This window comes from Canis lupus, chromosome 15 (genome assembly GCF_003254725.2).
Source record: "Canis lupus dingo isolate Sandy chromosome 15, ASM325472v2, whole genome shotgun sequence".
Taxonomy (NCBI): Eukaryota; Metazoa; Chordata; class Mammalia; order Carnivora; family Canidae; genus Canis; species Canis lupus.
In genome coordinates, this window is record NC_064257.1 from 53,581,150 (window position 1) to 53,599,612 (window position 18,463).

The 18,463-nt window shown below is 37.1% G+C and overlaps 1 long non-coding RNA gene across 1 annotated transcript; it reads left to right on the forward strand.

Annotated features, from left to right (window-relative positions):
• Positions 1-297: 297 nt before the first annotated feature.
• On the forward strand, positions 298-10,378 carry LOC112654777 (uncharacterized). The gene is made up of 3 exons (XR_003133358.3): positions 298-1,066; positions 5,602-5,684; positions 9,981-10,378. It is a non-coding gene; the product is annotated as an uncharacterized LOC112654777 (long non-coding RNA).
• The last annotated feature ends 8,085 nt before the right edge of the window (positions 10,379-18,463 follow it).

Below are 18,463 nucleotides of genomic sequence, written 5' to 3' on the forward strand. Positions count from 1 at the left end.
TACATAAGGTAAATCTAAAAGCACAGGCGTGACTATTTACTCAGGACTGCATTGCATGCGGGGTTAATAAGACCGAAGTTTGCTAACACGACATATGCACTTATAAGTAGAATCTCATTCTTATTCTCTTTTTTGTATGTTGAAATTGAAAGCAGTTAAGAAATATGACCGAAGGTATAAATAGATCACATTCTAAGCCCTAATTTATTTGAAAATGTTACCTAATTTTAGCTTAGTAGTTAGATCAATAGTTAAACCACCGTTGGCTGGTGAGCTAACAAAAGAAACCATGGCAACAAGTGACACAGGGAAGTAGAGCGGAGCAGTCTACACAGCAACAGACCGGTTATTTACCTATTGTTTTTTTCGTTTGCTTTTTTTCCTTCCTAAACATTTCAAATGTAGAGACAAGCCTGGGTTTTGGAATCAGAGCTAGTTCTATTTGGGCAAATTGATCAAGTTATTATAGCTTAGTGGATCTAATTTTCACCATTGTGAGCTGAGGATGGCCGTGTCTACCCCACAGGGATGTTTGACAGTTGAAAGGAATGCCAACATTTATTCAACAGTGTTCACCGAATACCTGCTATTTCCCAGGCACGGCAGTAAAGTGATGAGTAGGAATGGCAAGGCCCCTATCCTAAAGGATCTTACAATCTTATGGAGACAAACAATATGCAAGAAGTAGATATACGCATATCCGGTTCCTTGAAGTGATAATTACCAGACACATACATAGAGCTTATTAAAAACTCTTAGATGCCTTACCCTTTTGTAATAAAGCTATTCATCTAGTGCTTGAATATGCTGTATAACATATTCATGATATGATTGGTTAGTATTTTCTTGAACATACAGTAATTAAGAATTTACCTCCCAAACCAAACCTATTTATTATTTGGGAAGCACTGACTGTGTTTTCAGATGATGCTGAACCCGCTTCATCACCAACCAGTCCTCACTGTACAGGAGAAACATCCATATGTTGGAAGATCTAAAACTCTCCTCCCTGACATCATCTCATCTCTAGGCCAGCACCCTGGTTCCTTTCATCATGATCCATAAGGTACGTTTAGAGCCTTCAATTTTTTTTTACTGTTCTTCAGTTTTTCCATTTCCTCTTAAAATCAAAACTCCATAAAGCTTCTGACAGGGGAGGAATATAGTATGCTTAGAAATCTGAGGCTTAAAAAAATTAAATAAAAATCTGAGGCTAATTTTATCTTTGTGTTGGAGTTTTTTTCCATTACTCTAGTCTAAGGTTACACACACTATTTTGCTGGTCAGTTAATACTACTGTGATTTATTTAGGTTACCATTAAAGTTCTTGACATTTTTAGCATTTTATTTCAATTTTTAGTCTTTTTCTTTTTCTTTCTTTCTTTCTTTCTTTCTTTCTTTCTTTCTTTCTTTCTTTCTTTTTCTTTTCTTTTCTTTTCTTTTCTTTTCTTTTCTTTTCTTTTCTTTTCTTTTCTTTTCTTTTCTTTTTTTCTTTTCTTTTCTTTTTCCCTCCATTCCCACTCCTTTTCTGGAATCTGTAAATGTAGTGTTCTGAAGTCAAATTCAGCATCAATGTGCCTTTTCAGAAGATGGATCTGGAAATGTGTAGTTTATCATTCTACATCTCTGAATTGTGTTGTGTAGACGCTTGGTTAGTTCATGCTGAAATATAACTTAGTATCCTTTGGATGTGGTTGTCTCAATAGTTACATATTTCCTTACTTGCAATTTATCTATCAATCTAGTCCAAAAGAATGTCAGAAAATACATGTGTCCATGTCATCAGAATGTGAATGGTTTGATACATGTGATAGTGTTTCATTTTGGACTTACAAAGTCTAAATGACAAAGCATTGATGGAAAGTCATTAAATATGTTGGAACCTTGGTTTGGTTCCCCAAAGGTTATTGGATACCTTTAATAAAAATATAATAATATTGTTATATTCTTACAATTATATATAATTATATGTACATACATTTATGTATGTGATATTATATATTACCTATAATTATGCAATATTAAGGAATATATACATATTCCTTCTGAGAGATGTGGATATTTTTACTTAAAAACAAGCTCACTTTTTTATTAATATATTTTCTTACCTTAATGGTATACACTGTGGAATAAACAGTTGTCAATTAGTGCTATGAAAGGAGCTTTCTTTAAGGCATATTACTCAATTTGTTTTGTGTTTTCAGAATCTTAACTACAGTTATTGTTTGATAACCCATGCTCCAATTATCCGCAAACAATATCTGGATTGTGTATTATTTTTTATCTTAGCATCTTGTGAACATGACAAGAGACTCATTGAGGGGTCTCTGGGTGCTCAAACGGTTGAACTCTTGACCTTTGATCTCAGTTCAGGTCTTGATTTCAGGGTCATGAGTTTGAGCTCTGTATTCGAGCCACACTGGGCATGGAGTCTCTATTAAAATTTTTTTTTTTAAAGATTTTTTGAGTCCCAAGAAATTTAATTTTAGAAATAAAATATATTCTACTTAGTTATGTAAATTGTATGAGTAATACAAGCATAATTTATATATAAGAACAAGTGATATATTGGGAGTTCTGACACAAGATTTTTATTTCTCTTCATTAAGAAATTGTCAGCCAGGGCTACTGGAAAGTTTTGCTCCTGTTCTTTACCTATATGATCAAGTTTTCCCTGTGCTGGCATGTGCTGGAAGAGCTCTTCCTTAGATCAAGGTTCTTACAGTTCAGTCTCTGCTTCTGCATCTGCTCCAGTGACTTGGCTCAGAAATTTTGCTTCTTCTGATCATTTCTGGGCTGTGTGCCCCTTCCCCCAGAATTAATTTTTCCCTATTGTAAGGACCTGAAACTTAAAATGAGTCTTTGGGGTCTAAGAACTGTATTGTGGTCTCCATTGAGCTCTATTTCATTCTCAGCTGTCAGCTTACATTGTGCCCAAATGGTGTCTATCTTACAGTGGCAAAAAGAGGAATTTTTAAATACTTTTGTTGGTAAAAGGGACTTCCCAATTTAGGCTCAAGCTTGCAACGTCACCCACTAAACAGAATTATTGATATAGTGGCACAGCCAATGTAGCAGTATTAAACATACCTTCCGGTGATAATAATTTTAGAAAAGTTTCCATGCACTAGTGAGATATTTAGAAAATTACTATTTGGCCTGATTTTGCTTCCATTGGAAAAATATTTAGTAATACTTAGTAATTAGAGCAATTTTCTCTTTTGTTCTGGTCCAAGAGCCATGGCCCAGAAACTCAACTAGCATTAACACTCATTAAGCATTGTAATAATTCTATATACTGTTCATCTGAAAGTTGAACGCATATGATTCAATGATGACACTCTCTATGCTCTTAATTTAAAATTATATGTGACATTTTTCCAATTCCTTGGAAATTCATTTAAGATATTTTCTCTAAGTTTAATTTTTAGGGTTTTAATCAAAACTTTTAAAACTAACTTTTTAAAAATTTCGAAATATAGATTCACATGTAATTGTTAGAAATAACAGAGAGATCTAATGTACTCTTTACCCAGTTTCCCCAATGGTAGCACTTGGTAAAATGATAGCACATTATCCCAACCAGGAAATTGAAATTGATGCAGTAAAGATACATCACGACAGGGATTCTCCAGCTGTCCTTCTATAGCTACATGCACTTCCTTCCTGCTCTCCTCACTTTCATCCTTAGCCCCTAGAAATTATTAATCTGTGCTCCATTTCTATAATTTTGTCATTTTGAGAACATTGTATAAAGGCAATCATATAATACATAATCTTTTGTGATTGGAATGTACTCCAATTTTTGTTTTTGTTTTTAACACTTTGCCCATCAAATGACATATGAGCTCTAACCACTTTGAGATATGAAGAAAACTGTTATGAACCTTTGTTTTTGTGTAAATGTGTCTTAATTGCTCTGGGATAAATGCCCAAGAGTATGATTGCTGGGATGTATGGTGGTTGCATGTAATAGTCATTTCCATTTTTACAGGTACAACCATAAGGTAACACCTTAGTGCTGAAAATTATGTAGGAAAGGCTTTTGTAAGTTGAATTTTCATAAATTAAACACTAATTTCAAAACCATTGCATAGCTATGTATTTGGAAAAGTGAAGAATGAATAGAAACACATTAATGATAATTATTCCAGTTATTAGCTTTATTCTGTAGCTCCCTAAGTGTTTCAGTGTGAATATTGGCTTTCTAATTGTGGCTTCAAATTGATTTTTATAGTAAGTGCTCATTTCACATGAGTAGTAGTTGGAGTTAATTATGTGTCACTCTGTCACTCTCTTTCCCATTCTGACAATTGATTATTATCCCGTCCTCAGGTGTTATGTCTATAAAGCAGTATGGAAATGTGTTTAGACAGTTAAGTTTTGTTCTTTTAAATCAAAACAAACTTTCGCTTTCTTCTTCTTGGCATTCTGTCATATCAACACTAAAGCACTCAGAAATACAGTGAAGAAGGTAACAGAAAGGCCTTGGGTGGTTCAATTGTATTTTCTGATTCTTTGGCAAAACTTGTCTCAGGTCACAGACCTAATATAATTCTTGATAAAAACAGATATTTGACTCAGAGTTGTTGTTGTTATTGTTCTGAAGATACCTATTAGTGAGACATAGGTTTGATGACAGACTCCATTGTCCTGGCTCATTTAATTAAAGGACTTCTGTAATTTTTAAGCTCTCTAGATTGGAGTAGACTTTTTAGTGTGTGCTGCTCAGTTTTTTCCTTAAATATGCAGAAATATATTTTATATAGTTGTGTACTTTTATTCTAAGTCTGACTACAATGCTATTTAAAATGTAATATGTTTTAGTGCTTTAAGATAATTTGATTTATTTACTGCTTATGTTAAACCTTTTGAAAAGGACAAATTAATTTGCTTACTGAAAGTTCTGTTATGACCTACGAAATCACTATAATTAAGTCTAAAATTCTCTAAAGAAAAGCATATGGAATTAGCACCTGAGTGAAATTTCCACTGCACAAAATGCTCACAGCATGCCATTCATGATTTCCAGCTGATTTTAGAGTATGAGTGTGGCACTCTTTCTGTCTGTTTGTAAAACTGAAATAACAATTTTCTGATCAAGCATAATATCATGGGCTATCTTCTGCATCATGTTGTTTGATGCATTGGGAATGACATTAACAGACAATAGAAACAAAATTATTATTTATAAGGCTCAGGTCATGATCTCGGGGTCCTGGGATTAAGCTCCTTGCTCTGTGGGGAGTCTGCTTCTCTGTCTCTGTCTGCCTCTCCCTTTGCTCATTCTCTCTCTCTCCCTCTTTTAACTTAATGAGACAGGTGAGAAATGAAAATCACATCCCAATCAATCAAGTACCGTAAGCTTTCCCTTTCTAAATAGGTTCCTAAAGGTATGTGTATGGGGGAGACTCAAGGGAAAATAATGCTTTTTAATCACTAGCTAAGGGCATTATATCCAAATCTTAATCTTGTTTTCTTATTGTGGGCTAGTGAGTGGAGCCATGTGTACAATATCAAGGACATTTTAGCTTATGACTTAAATGATGGTATGATGCCAGTTATGAAGCTGACCTGAGCCTCATTGTTCCTTTTCCTCAGATGCATCCCAAACAGTCTCCTTAATGAAAGGCCATCTCTAGACTCTGGTCTACCAAACCAGCTACACTGATGTGAAGAAGAAGGTGAGAAGAAACAAGCAAAATAAAAAAGAGAGAAAGATCCAAAAGGAGAAAGCAACTGTAAACTCTGCTCCCTTGTTGGCTGACTATGGATCTTTGTGGATTCCATATTTTCTTTCATGATAGAACATGTCCTTCTTGAGAGTCCTCTGGAATGGAAGACAGAAATGATGCTTTAAACTCCCATAGGCAACAAGTCATGTAACCAAGGAAACTACAGATCACCTCATTCAACCCCTCTAATTTTATAAATGGTGCTTGAGATTTAGGGAGTTTTACCTGTTTTTCCAAGTTCACAATGCTTTTCAATATTAATTCACCATGCTGCTCAGTTCTGATATTATTTTTCCAAATTTTCTTACTCATTAACTGACTGAGACTCAGTTCTTAAAGAAAGTACATAATACAAGGTCATTAAAGTTATGTCTTAAGTTCCTCAGAGAAAATCTCCAGACCCACCTCTTGGACCTGGGCACTAACCAAGCCATCTCACACTCCTTCACAGGTTTTTTGAGATTCAGATCATTCCTTTTCCAAAACGTTTATCCTTTGTTCTGTTTCTCTAGGCTTCTTTCCTCTCACAACTAGCAGTAAACTAGAAAACAATCTCTACAAACAAAAACAAGCATAATACATTTTACTGCTAATTATTATGATGCAGATTATGGAATTAAAAAAAATAAAAATCATAATTCATGACAAGTTATAGGGATGCCTGGGTGGCTCAGTGGTTGAGCATTTGCTTTTGGCTCAGCATGTGATCCTGGAGTCCCGGGATCAAGTCCCATACCGGGCTCCCTGCACGGAGCCTGCTTCTCCCTTTACCTGTGTCTCTGCTTCTCTCTCTCTCTCTCTCTCTCTCTCTCTCTGTCTCTCATGAATAAATAAAATCTTTTAAAAAAAGAATCCAATATTCTAAAACAAACAAACAAAAAAGCCCAAAACCAAAAAATCACAATCCAGTGAGTCTCAGCATTTAGTGTATGTGAGAGTTACCCAGGATGCCTGTTCAAAATTGAGCCTTTAATCAGTGCTCCAGAGTCTGAGGCCCAGAACTTTGCATTTGAAATAAGACCTTCCTCCACTGACCTCACAGTAGCTAGTTGGTTCTTTTCTGGATAATATTCTGACAAAACTTTGAGTAATATCGTCTTTTTCTATAGTAACTGAAAACCCCTCTCTGAAGGGGTGATTCTTGAAGCCATGAGCTATGTATGGCTCCTAAGTAGCCTCAAGTTAGGTTTGGGTCATGAGAACTACAAGGTCTGATGGAATTCCCACTCACTTCCAATCTTTTTCTCTAATCACTCCTCTGGTCATTGTACTCTGTTATTATCATCAAATCTCATTTTCTTCCCCCAAGGAGATTATTTACTGCTTTAATTTCTTTGCCTCTCTTACTATTTCCATTTGTTTATGAAGAATCTGAAACAGGTGATCTCTAAATACCGTCTTGCCCCTAATTCTAGAAAAGAATGACTCATAGCTGACAGTCATGAAACAGATTTGACTCTAGCAGGAGGTCAGAAATTTCCAGCCCTACAGGGAGAGAAGAACCATACATAAGTAGTGGTACTGCTTTAGAAGGAGGGAAGTTTTTATTTCACTCATCAGTAGCCCCTTATAATTGCTATGTCATGGATTACCCATATCGGAGCTTCATTTGGATGATGAGATATAGAGTTTATGTCTAGAAATATATTTATAAAGCATTTTATAGGATTTATTTTTTAATTTAAATCTATGTGAATAAAGTACAGATTTATTGACTGCAGAGAAAAGACACAGATGGCAAAATATATTCAGCAAAATGCATTAGCATAATTAAAATTAGAGCTCAAACTCTGAGTGTTTGGAAGGACATTTTCAAGTGCCCTGATGGAGTATTGAATAAGATTACAGTGGTTCCCTAAGACTGTTTGGATATATGTGTGTGCAGATGGGGAGGAAACCGATTATTCTGCAACAGCGTCTGGAAGGCACTGTTCACATAAGATGAGTGGAGTCAGCATGCTGATGTCCTCTACTGTCCCAAATACCTTGCGTGACTAAGGATTGCTCCACTCCTGGTTCGACTCATGTTCCCACTGTGAAACACTGCAGGAGATTAGCAATTCTTCTCTCCACAGAACTTACTTGCTCTGATTCAATGTTCTTTAGAAAAAAATAGCTGAATCATGTCTTTCAGAGTTTGTTTTCTACTGTGAAAAATGTATGCACGTGTATTCTATTTTTCATTACACCAACCTTGTATCTTTTATGCCATTTAACCATTGCAACTCAAAGGGAGTAGATCTTTTGTTAAATCCGCAACACATTAGCATGTTAATCTTTGGATATATGGAAAGAGACAATTTGTTTTTCATCTTTTGAGTAGGTATAGCAGTACATTTTTGTTAATGGTGAAAATTCAGGGGAGAGGTGTGTTAACCTTGCCGGGATGATGTAAAGTTTGAAGAAGTTATGGACTAGGGGGACGGGTTCACTGGGAGGTGGACATTAAGGAGGGCATGAGATGTAATGAGCACTGGGTATTATATAAGATTGACGAATCGCTAAATTCTACCTCTGAAACTAGCAATACATTTTATGTTAATTAATTGAACTTAAATAAAAAAATAAGCCTCCCCCAAAGAAAAGGAAAACAAAGGAGCTATGGACTATCTCCTATTCACAGCAAAGCACCACAGTTATTTAAGTTTAATGTGAAATTCAAGTAACAAAAAGAACAAAACATACAGTAACTGCTGATGGTCACAATCATGGATATGGCTAATGTTAAAATTTAGTGAAAATGTAAATAATAAATAAATACTGTGTTCTCAAGGTCATATAATGGGATGATACTATCGTAGCTCTTGTAATATACTTACTGGTAATATCTCGGAGCTAACTTGTAATACTCCTTCTGGACTATGTGATAAGCTCTGTATTGGCAGGCACAAGATCATAATTTTTGTATAGAGTTTTCTTAGGATGAAAAAATAGCCAAATCAAGACACAAAAAACAGTAACATTCTCCATAGCAGTGCAGTTCCCACACAAGATGTTGAATGGATAACCAAACTGTTATTGGCTCAATTGATAACTTTTCTCCAAGAAGGAGATGGGTGGAACCTCCTCCAGTTTCCCTTACAGGAGAAGATGTAGATAGGACTCGTTAAAAATAGTCAAGAAAGGTTGTTGCGAAACCTAATTATTGTTGGAATTTTGCAGTTTATATCCATTTCAAAAGTCCAAAGTCATAATATTATACCTAAACAATTCTGTATTTTTACCACTGAGTTCCCTTTTGGCACAAAGAGTCATTCCACCCCTTTCACCCATGTATTGAGTGACTGTAATGATTTTTGTCGCATTAGGAATCAGCCAAAACTCTCCACACAAAAGTGAAAAAAAGCATAGCATCTGTGGCTTCAAACTTGTCATATTGGTACAAACAAAAGCTATTCTGTTTTTATTCAAAGATATTTGTGAAGACAAAAATGAGCCGAGAGCTCACAAGATTTAGTTAATATTCAATCCCTATGGAAATAGGTGATCATTACAAAAGTGTTCCCAGGGAATAACTGGCTTAATAAAAAAGGTAGAGTCACTTTTAATGCCATACTGTAGATTAGTCTTTTTGACTCTCAGGCAAAATATGAACGCTCCCTTTCTCCCTTTCCAGCTGGTAATCATTAATATGCATTTCTCAGAGAAAGCGACTCTATGCCTCTTAAATCTGTGTATTCAGATTTTTCATCCCAGTTAAAAGAGCAGAATGGAGGTACTGTAGGCTGCTTTATATTGTCCTGCACTATTTCCCTCTCCTCTATCACCCAATAAAAAGAAAATAGAGGAGCAAAATATCTGGCATGAATCACTGTGGTATGGCTGTGATATATCTTTATTTTGTTCTTATGTTTTAAACATGAAATCCTCAGTAAAAGGAACAGTCCCTCCAGTGATGTGAAGTGTCAGCACTTGGCATCAGCATTACTTAACTATATTGGGTCTAGCCACTCATCCTATTTGTGGTATGCTTTCTGTTTACGCCGGATGATTGGAAGAGAAGGCCAATTTCATGTAATTTTATTCCCTATGTATTTACTTGAGAGAGGATATATTGATATAATATGGTTTCAAACAGCTTTACTATTAAGCCTGATTTTGAGAATATCTTTTATTTTTTAGCTATAGCTTAAGTAGAAAATGAAAAGACCATTTATTTCAAACCTTGTACGTGCGTACTACTTCATATACATTATTTCATTATTACTTAAACTTACTAGGTTAAGTATTATCTCCCTTTTACAGATGATGAAGCTGAACGTCTCAGAGAGATAAAATTAAGTGCTCAAGGTCATCCATCAAGTAAATAGTGAAAAGAGGAAACCCAAGTGCCTGCCTGGAGCCCTTTATTGAACTGCAGCTGGGTACCTTACATTTGCCATTTGAGGTCAATGTGCAGATATTCTGGAAAAATGACCAGCTGCCCTGCTTTATCCAGGACTGAGGAGTTTCCCAGGATGTAGGACTTCCAGGGCTCACACTGGGAGAGTGTGGGGAAAACCAGGGCCATTAGGCTCCCTAGGCCGGGAGTGCCAAACCGAATTACCCCTCCAGCTTCTAAAGACGAAAATTATTCAGTCAATTAAAAAAAAAAAAAAAAGTCTTAAGATTTCACCTGGCTTTCCTGAAAGCACCTTGAATACTATCTACCAATCATGCCCACTTTCAGGTGTTTTTGTTTTTGTCTTCTTAACTAAGCTATACTGGGTGCATGGTTCTCTGAGAATAGGAACAAAGACGTTTCCTCCTTACATAAAAAGCCATTGATATGAGCATCTCTCTTTCTCTCTCTCTTTCTCTTTCTCTCTCTCTGATTCCCAGTGTCCTCTTGCTATGTTGATGGAGACTTTTGTCCCTATCTATCTGTAACGTTATATGGGTATATGTAGTATTTCAATAAATGAAGTCCTTTAAATATTGATGATATTTCTGGTTCACCACCATTAATTTTGAATTTATGTCAGTAGCAATAACTATTGGTAATGTTAAATCATCCACAATTTCTCAAAAGGAAAAACATTTCTCAGCATGTGGTCTCTTTGATTTAATCATAATACATGGTCTTGAGACAGTGACTGTAACTGGTATATACAGAAATGGAAAATAAATTGCCATGATAATATTTCACATAGTAAGGCCTTTCTTCTTATTTTGAATGCAAAGTATAATCTTTTTTTTTTTTTTTTTTTTTTTTTAAGAAGGAGAGATACGGGGACGGGCAGAGTGAGAGGGAGAGAGAGAATCCCAAGCAGGCTCCATGTCCAGTGCAGAGCCCAATGCAGGGCTCAATCTCACAACCTGAGATCAGGACCTGAGCCGAAATCAAGGATTGAATGCTGAACCAACTGAGCCACCCAGGCACCCCACAAACTATAATTTTCTAAAAGTACTACTTGTGTTCTGGCTCCATCTCATAGAAAAGGTAGTTAAATATTTATTGACATAAAACTAGTTTTTCATGTGGCCCAGAACATTAGAAAACTTAAACCTGCAACTGCAAATTGACCATTTTCTAAGGTTGTTTAAATAACCTGGGAATTCCCAGGTAACATTAAGAAGAATTTTATATATCAAAGAATAAAGAAGACTTGGGCTTTCATCAAATTAGCTTTTTAATAACAGAAATGATCTGCGAGGAAGCTTACTATGTAGAAAGGCTTCTGGATTTCTGATTTGAGGTGGTGCTGTTTATTATGATGAGCTTTGGATTTAATTTTCAATGGGCACAGTGCAGATATCTGGGATATACATTCGTTCAGTTAACATTAAATTAAAGTCGTGCCATGGATTTGCGATATCCAACCTATCAGGTTGTCATTAACATTCAATAATAACAAGAAAACTATTATAATTTTTTTATTACGTGAAAGCAAAGGCTTCTTACTCCAGGTGTTTGCTGTAGCCAATAAAAGCATAAAAACTCCAGCTATAAAACAAAATTCCATCAAGTCCTTCAATAGTTCATGTTTATAGACCACTCTAATTAGTGATTAAAAGCAAGAGTCTCCTCTCTACCACCTCCAAAACATTTCCTTCTTTTCTCCAAACATTTCCTTATTTCACTCGTAATATTGAATAAAAAATGTGTCTGATGTTTTTCTGACCTTAGGGAATAATTTAAGGGTAGTGCAAGGAAACAAGCTGATAGCTGGAGCAGATGCAAAGTAAGTGAGAACATCTGTCTTTATTTCCAGTAACTTTAGAGCCTTTCATAAAACTGAATGGCAGGCCAGCAGATCAGGGACAACGGTTGTCAGCAACTTCATGTCAAGCAAATAACCACGTATGTTATCTAAGATCTTTTAATGGGACGATCAATTTTCACTTTTAATTAAATGGGAAAACTCAACCTCTCAATGAAAAAATTTGCTCCGAGAAATACACTGCTAGAAAAATGGATCTTAATTGCCTTTGCCCACATGGCCTCCCAGAATGGGGAGTGAGTTTCGCTAAATCTCCTAAGTGAACTGTCTTTATGTTTATTGATATGTGTGTGTGTGTCTGTATAAGATAAATTACATATTACATATATGTTTACATATTCTATGCATACATAAAATATATCTAATTTATCTGATATATTGCACATATGTTTTATTTAAAGCCTAAGGTCAAAGCGATCTTGTTCCATGTATCGCATTCTCTGCATAATTTCATGACCCGTTGCAGTAGAAGGTCCCTTGGCAAAAGGGACCTGAATTGTAACATCTCTGATCCATAGATTTGGGGCACTCAGGGTCACTGCATATATTCTCCACGGTTAAACATTTGCACTATCGAGCTTTTAAAAGGACATTGTAGGATGAAATAGTTAGCAAGAATAGGCACAGAAAGAATTTTTTTTTTCATCCTTCTTGGCCTAGCAGGACTCATTGGTATTTCTTGACTCAGTCTGGAGGACAGAATATCCATAAGCACTATTTCAACTCATATTGCAAAGTATGCATGAAACCCCTTTGTAACGCTCGGTTTCTGCCTTGTAGGGACTCCATGGTATCTGAATACTTCTCTGTACTTTTTGATCATTGTTTTGTGATCCGTAGCATTATCTGACCTCTTGCATTTTTCTATCATGTAGTCAGTAGCCTGTGTAATCAACACAGAGCCACCCTGCCCCTTGGTGATCAGTGATAAATCTATCCAGATCTCCAGTTCCACAGCTGGGCAGGTCAAGGCCCTCTTTCTACTTCTCCATGATTCACCTCTCACTTTTTTCTTTGCTTCCACTTCTGAGACACTGTGGATGGCTGAATTCTACCTGAGATTGTACTGACTTATTAAACTTTACTCTCCACTCCTTTATCTCCTAAACACCAGATATCTGGGATACACATCAGATCACACAAGCCCATGGAAGACTTAAGGGGCAGAGGGCAGGAACCGTCACCTACCGCACACTCAGTCTTCCATAGTTCTGATACTTCAATTTGCTCATACCCAACCCTTTTCAAAGACCTGTTTGCTGACAGAAGACCCTCTTAGAACCTTGAGAAATGTGGACCACTTCTTCCATTGATAACTAAGCCAAATGCCCTAGAATTTTGATGAATCAAGTTTTCTCCAGGGTGAATTAACTTCTCTTATTGATTAAACTATCGCACATCACAGGCAAATGTATTGTTAGTAGACGATAAAACTACTCCTCTGGGTGGACCTGGGTAAAGAGGACTTCCAAGTTTTTTCATATGCACTTTGGTGTTGCTAATTAGATAAAGGACAGAATCTGGTACAAAGATAGTGTCATTGCAACTCAAAAGCATCTGGAAAGTCTGCACGGGTGTAAACAAGGCTTCCAAGGCAAATCTGTAAAACTCACTGAAGGATGGTTCTATGCTGAAAACCATACTTGTGAAAGCAGACGTCCTTGAAGGAAACAGAACTGAATGGTATGGAGGGAGGCCCAGGACACAGGGCAAGAGCCAACCATCTTACTGAATTGAATGGGATTATTATTTTTAGTTAATAATATGATATCCTGCTTTCCCAAAAGTGCTCAGAGCATCTGAAAAATAAAACTGTGGGGTTTTAAAAATAAACAAATTATCTTATTTTTTTTTATTTTTTAGATTTTTATTTATTCATTCATGAGAGACACAGACACACACAGAAAGAGAGAGAGAGAGAGAGAGAGAGAGAGAGAGAGATAAGTGGAGGCACAGGCAGAGGGAGAAGCAGGCTCCATGCAGGGATCCCGATGTGGGACTCGATCCTGGGACTCCAGGATCACGCCCTGGGCTGAAGGCAGTGCTAAACCGCTGAGCCACCCAGGGATCCCCACAAATTATCTTATAAAGTCATTGGTACACCATACTCATCCAGATTATTTTGGATGGATGGATGGACGGATGGATGGATGGATTGATTTATGATTATATTTATTTATTCATGAAAGACACACAGAAAGAAGAGGAGAGACAAGCAGAGGGAGAAGTAGGGTCCCTGTGGGGGAGCCTGATGTGGGGCTCAATACCAGGACCCTGGGATCATGACCTGAGCCTAAGGGAGACACTAAACCACTGAGACACCCAGATGCCCCAGATTTAGAGATTCAAAAATAAATAAATAAATAAATAAATAAATAAATAAATAAATAAATAAAAGCACTGACTCTAACAGGGGACTCTAGAAGGGTGTTCTTAGATCAGCAGCATAGACAAGCACTTTGGGCTGCTCCTTCTACGTGCAGTTGCAAGAATGGCCTGAGGTACCAGTCCTGAGAAGACAACAAATGTGTAGGAAGGAAACCCACATTAAGATTGCTTTTGTTACCTGCAGAAAGGCACTCTCAGGTGTGTTTGCCTTTTTTTTTTATTAAAACAATTTTTTTTTTTTTTGTAACTGAAATCTTTTCTAGCTGTTTTTCTTTTCTTGTATGGCTTTATGTTGTAATTTATTATAATTCTTTAAAATGTTTTATTTATTTATTTTTTTTAAAGCAGGGCCTAGGGGCCCCTGGCTTGCTCAGTGGTTGAGAGTCTGCCTTTGACTCAGGTCATGATCCTGGGGTCCTGGGATCAAGTCCTGCATCAGGGTCCCCTTGGGAAGCCCACTTCTCCCTCTGCCTATGTCTCTGCCTCTCTTTTTGTGTCTCTCATGAATAAATAAATAAAATCATAAAAAAAAAGAAAGAAAGAAAGAAAGAAAGAAAGAAAGAAAGAAGAAAGAAGAAAGAAAGAAAGAAAGAAAGAAAGAAAGAAAGAAAGAAAGAAAGAAAGAAAGAAAGAAAGAAAGAAAGAAAAAGCAGCCAGGGTCTATGCTCACTTAGTTTCAGTATTCAATCAAACAGGGTGAGGCTTCCCATTTTCAACCCAGGCAATTTGTCTTTCTTGATGCTCTTCTAAAATATATTATTTCTCAATCATTTTAATTGCCAATTCCTTTGTGATTATAGTGCATTTTCTCCAACGGCTCCCCACACTACCTTACTATACAGATGCTTTTCAAATTCAGGGCAGTCTTCCAGGAAGAGATTCTAACTCCTGATGTAACAGACCACAGTGAACACCACAAGGTGAGACATGGTCAGAGCTGGGCCATACCTCAAGGGATCTATGAGAAAATAGAAGAGAAAGAGAGAGACTCCTGTTCTTGTGCCAGGGTCGATCCTGTGCGTGAAGGAGAAGCAACTCCTGTTTTCTTTTGCTTAAATTTCCTGATTTGGCATCACAGTCTCTGTGGCAGAAGGAAACATCGCTGCTGATTGGCTTTAATGCCAGGAGAGAAACCACGGAGGCCCATAAAAGAAGAGAATTGAATTGTAGTGTTTAAATGTCCCCTGTATCTGTCTCCTTTGTCTCGGCCCTCCCCACTGGGACCGGAGTTCAGCAAAGCCTCAAAGAGCCAGCAGGCAACTCTGGAGTTAGCAACAGCTCTCTGTGACTCACACTGGGCGTTCTCTTTGTAGCTTACTAATTTAATAAATGATTCAGCCTGACTCTGCTGAATTGATAAGCCCCATGAGGTATTACAGCTCACAAGTAGGCAGAGGGATGCCTTTCTAATGGCTAAAAAGCATTGGGAGAATTTTCTGGGAAGGTTTACTGAAAACAACTTATCATCACATGAAGTCATAAACTTTTAAAACAATCATCTATTTCTCTTATGCTAGTAGTACACTTTACTGCATTCGCTTACTTAGTTATTTGAGAGTTTTCTGAGGGTGGGAAACATGTCTATCTTTCCATTTTTCCTTCAGGGCCTAGCAGAATCAGGGCCTAACACTTAGTAATCAGTTTATAGACCTATTTATCTGCCTATTTACATCAATGCTTATATTCATTCCCGTTTTGGTGTCCATTAAGCACTTATTATTCTATTCCAGGTATTGCTATGCATCATACATAATTTAGGGTGTTTTATTCCTGCTTATCTACTGCAAAGCAGGCATTACCTCAGGGAGATTAGGCAACTTCCCCAAAGACACAAGGAGGTGTTGAGCTCCAGGCCAGATCCCATTTTCTGAACTCAAAGCCATTCTACACTGACTTCTGCACAGCGAGAGAACATCTACTCTTATTATTTCTTGATTAAAGACAGCATCATAGAGATTCATTGAAAGCCCACGCTCCCAATTCATTTTTCTAAAAGTAAGAATATGTGTAAATAGGATACACATATAAACATGAATAGCTACTATTTAACATTCTTGGATATTGGCCTCTCCTCACTCCTAATGCCCAAGTAGAATGTCATAAAAAGACTAAAGTCAAATAAGCATAAAAGGAAGGGAATTTGGACAGCAGGGAGACTTGATAATTCAATAAATTTCTGAGAGGTAGAAAGATGATGGAGAAATTAGTTGAAGAAGCGGCAGCCCTAGAAGCAGGAGGCCTGGCCCTGGCCCAGCTCTGTACGTACAGAGATCAGAAAGCGCAATATTTTGTCCCAGCAGCAGGCAAACCAATTCTACACAACTTTTCTTTGAAGAAAAGAATTGATTGGAGAAAAGTATTGCTGCCAGGCAGATATCTGAATCCTAGAGAGATGTGATATTTTGGTTCGCCCACCCTTGCTTGTCCGTCCCAAAGCAGGCAGCTGAACAGGGATGCAGGGCTTTCGGAGTCTAGATTCTCGAGGGAGTCCTAGCCAAGGAAATTCGCACAGCTACTCAGGAGTGGCAACCCAGAAGTCGCCACCTTTTTCTTTTTTAAAGATTTTATTTATTTACTCATGAGAGACACAGAGAGAGTCAGAGACACAGGCAGAGGGAGAAGCAGGCTCCATGCAGGGAGCCCAATGTGGGACTCGATCCTTGGACCCCAGGATCATGCGCTGAGCTGAGGGCAGATGCTTAACCACTGAGCCACCCAGGTGCCCCCAGAAGTCTGTTCTTAAACATGAATTGAAAGTGTAAGCTAAGGAAACAAAAGAAAAATAAAAAACAAAAATAAAAAACTGGCAATATGGTGAAGAAGAAAAAGGTAAAGGAAATGGTACATTTTATTGTGGGGTGGGGGTGAAAGCACTAGCTAGGATTTGAAATAAGAATAGAATTAAAATTTTTAGCACAAGTATCAACTTCATACAAAGGAATGAAAAACAAAGAGACTGAAAACAAGAAAGATGCCTTGGATTAAAAAAATCAACATAATAATGAATGCAGTTACCTAATGTGTGTGTGCATGTGCGTGTGTGTGTGCATGGCTTATGCACACATACATGTGGAGAATAAATGTCTGAAAATTTGGCATTTTACAACGATTAGGAACTAAATTTATTGCTTGAATACTAATTTAGAGTACTGTTTAGGAAAAACATTTACAAGTTTTTTGTTCGTTTTCCTTTTGGAAATCACACCAAACCATTATGTTAAATATTGTCCTGATTTCCTGTATCCAGATTTCTTCTACTCATTTCTGTGTCCTGGGCAACTCGTCCTATTGAGAAATGGCACTTAGTGGATGATACTGTCATTTAACAAATAAATCTAATTGACTTTAGCCATTAATATTCTGCCAATATTTAAAAACTCCTCTTTAAATATCACCTAGTCATTTTTTGTTGGCTCAAATTCTTCATGGACTTAGAATCAAAGCAAAATCTGACTATATCTTTACTTGCTTAAAGCCTTTCAGAGGTGCCTTTTTTTTCCCCCTACACAGGACCCTTGTGATCCGGGGCACTACCAAATTTTGTTACTATGAGTATTGTTATACTTTTGGGATGAAATAATAGATGACTTAAAAAAATAGTCTATTGAGCCTTCTGGTTGGTTCAGTCAGACTCTTGATTTCAGTTCAGGTGCTGATTGCAGGGTCCTGAGATCGAGCCCCGTGTGGAGCTCCAAGGTGTGGACACTGCTTAAGATTCTCTTTCCCTCTTCTGCTGTTGCATCCCCTATACGCTCTCTCTCTCTCTCTCAAAAAAAAAGAAAAATAGTTGATCTACATTCTTTAAGACACCTCTTAGGGTAGTCAAACTCCCTACACCTCCAACCACTGCACCCCTACACAGACAAGTGCCTACAGTGTTCCATCTAGAAAATTAAGTCATGTAAATGTTTATTTTGTTACGGACTCGACTCTGCGGTTTGACTATTAGGAGACGCAGTGGCCTGGTCACACTGTAGGGTAGACAAGAGAAATGCACAGCTGAAAGAAGGGTTTATTATGCTTTGAAATGGCACGGAACAAAGGGAAAGAATATAGGAAAGAGAAAAATGCCATGAGTTAGGGAGAAAGAAAAGAAAGCTATAACCTCTGGTAACTTCATAATATTGTGCAGGGAAA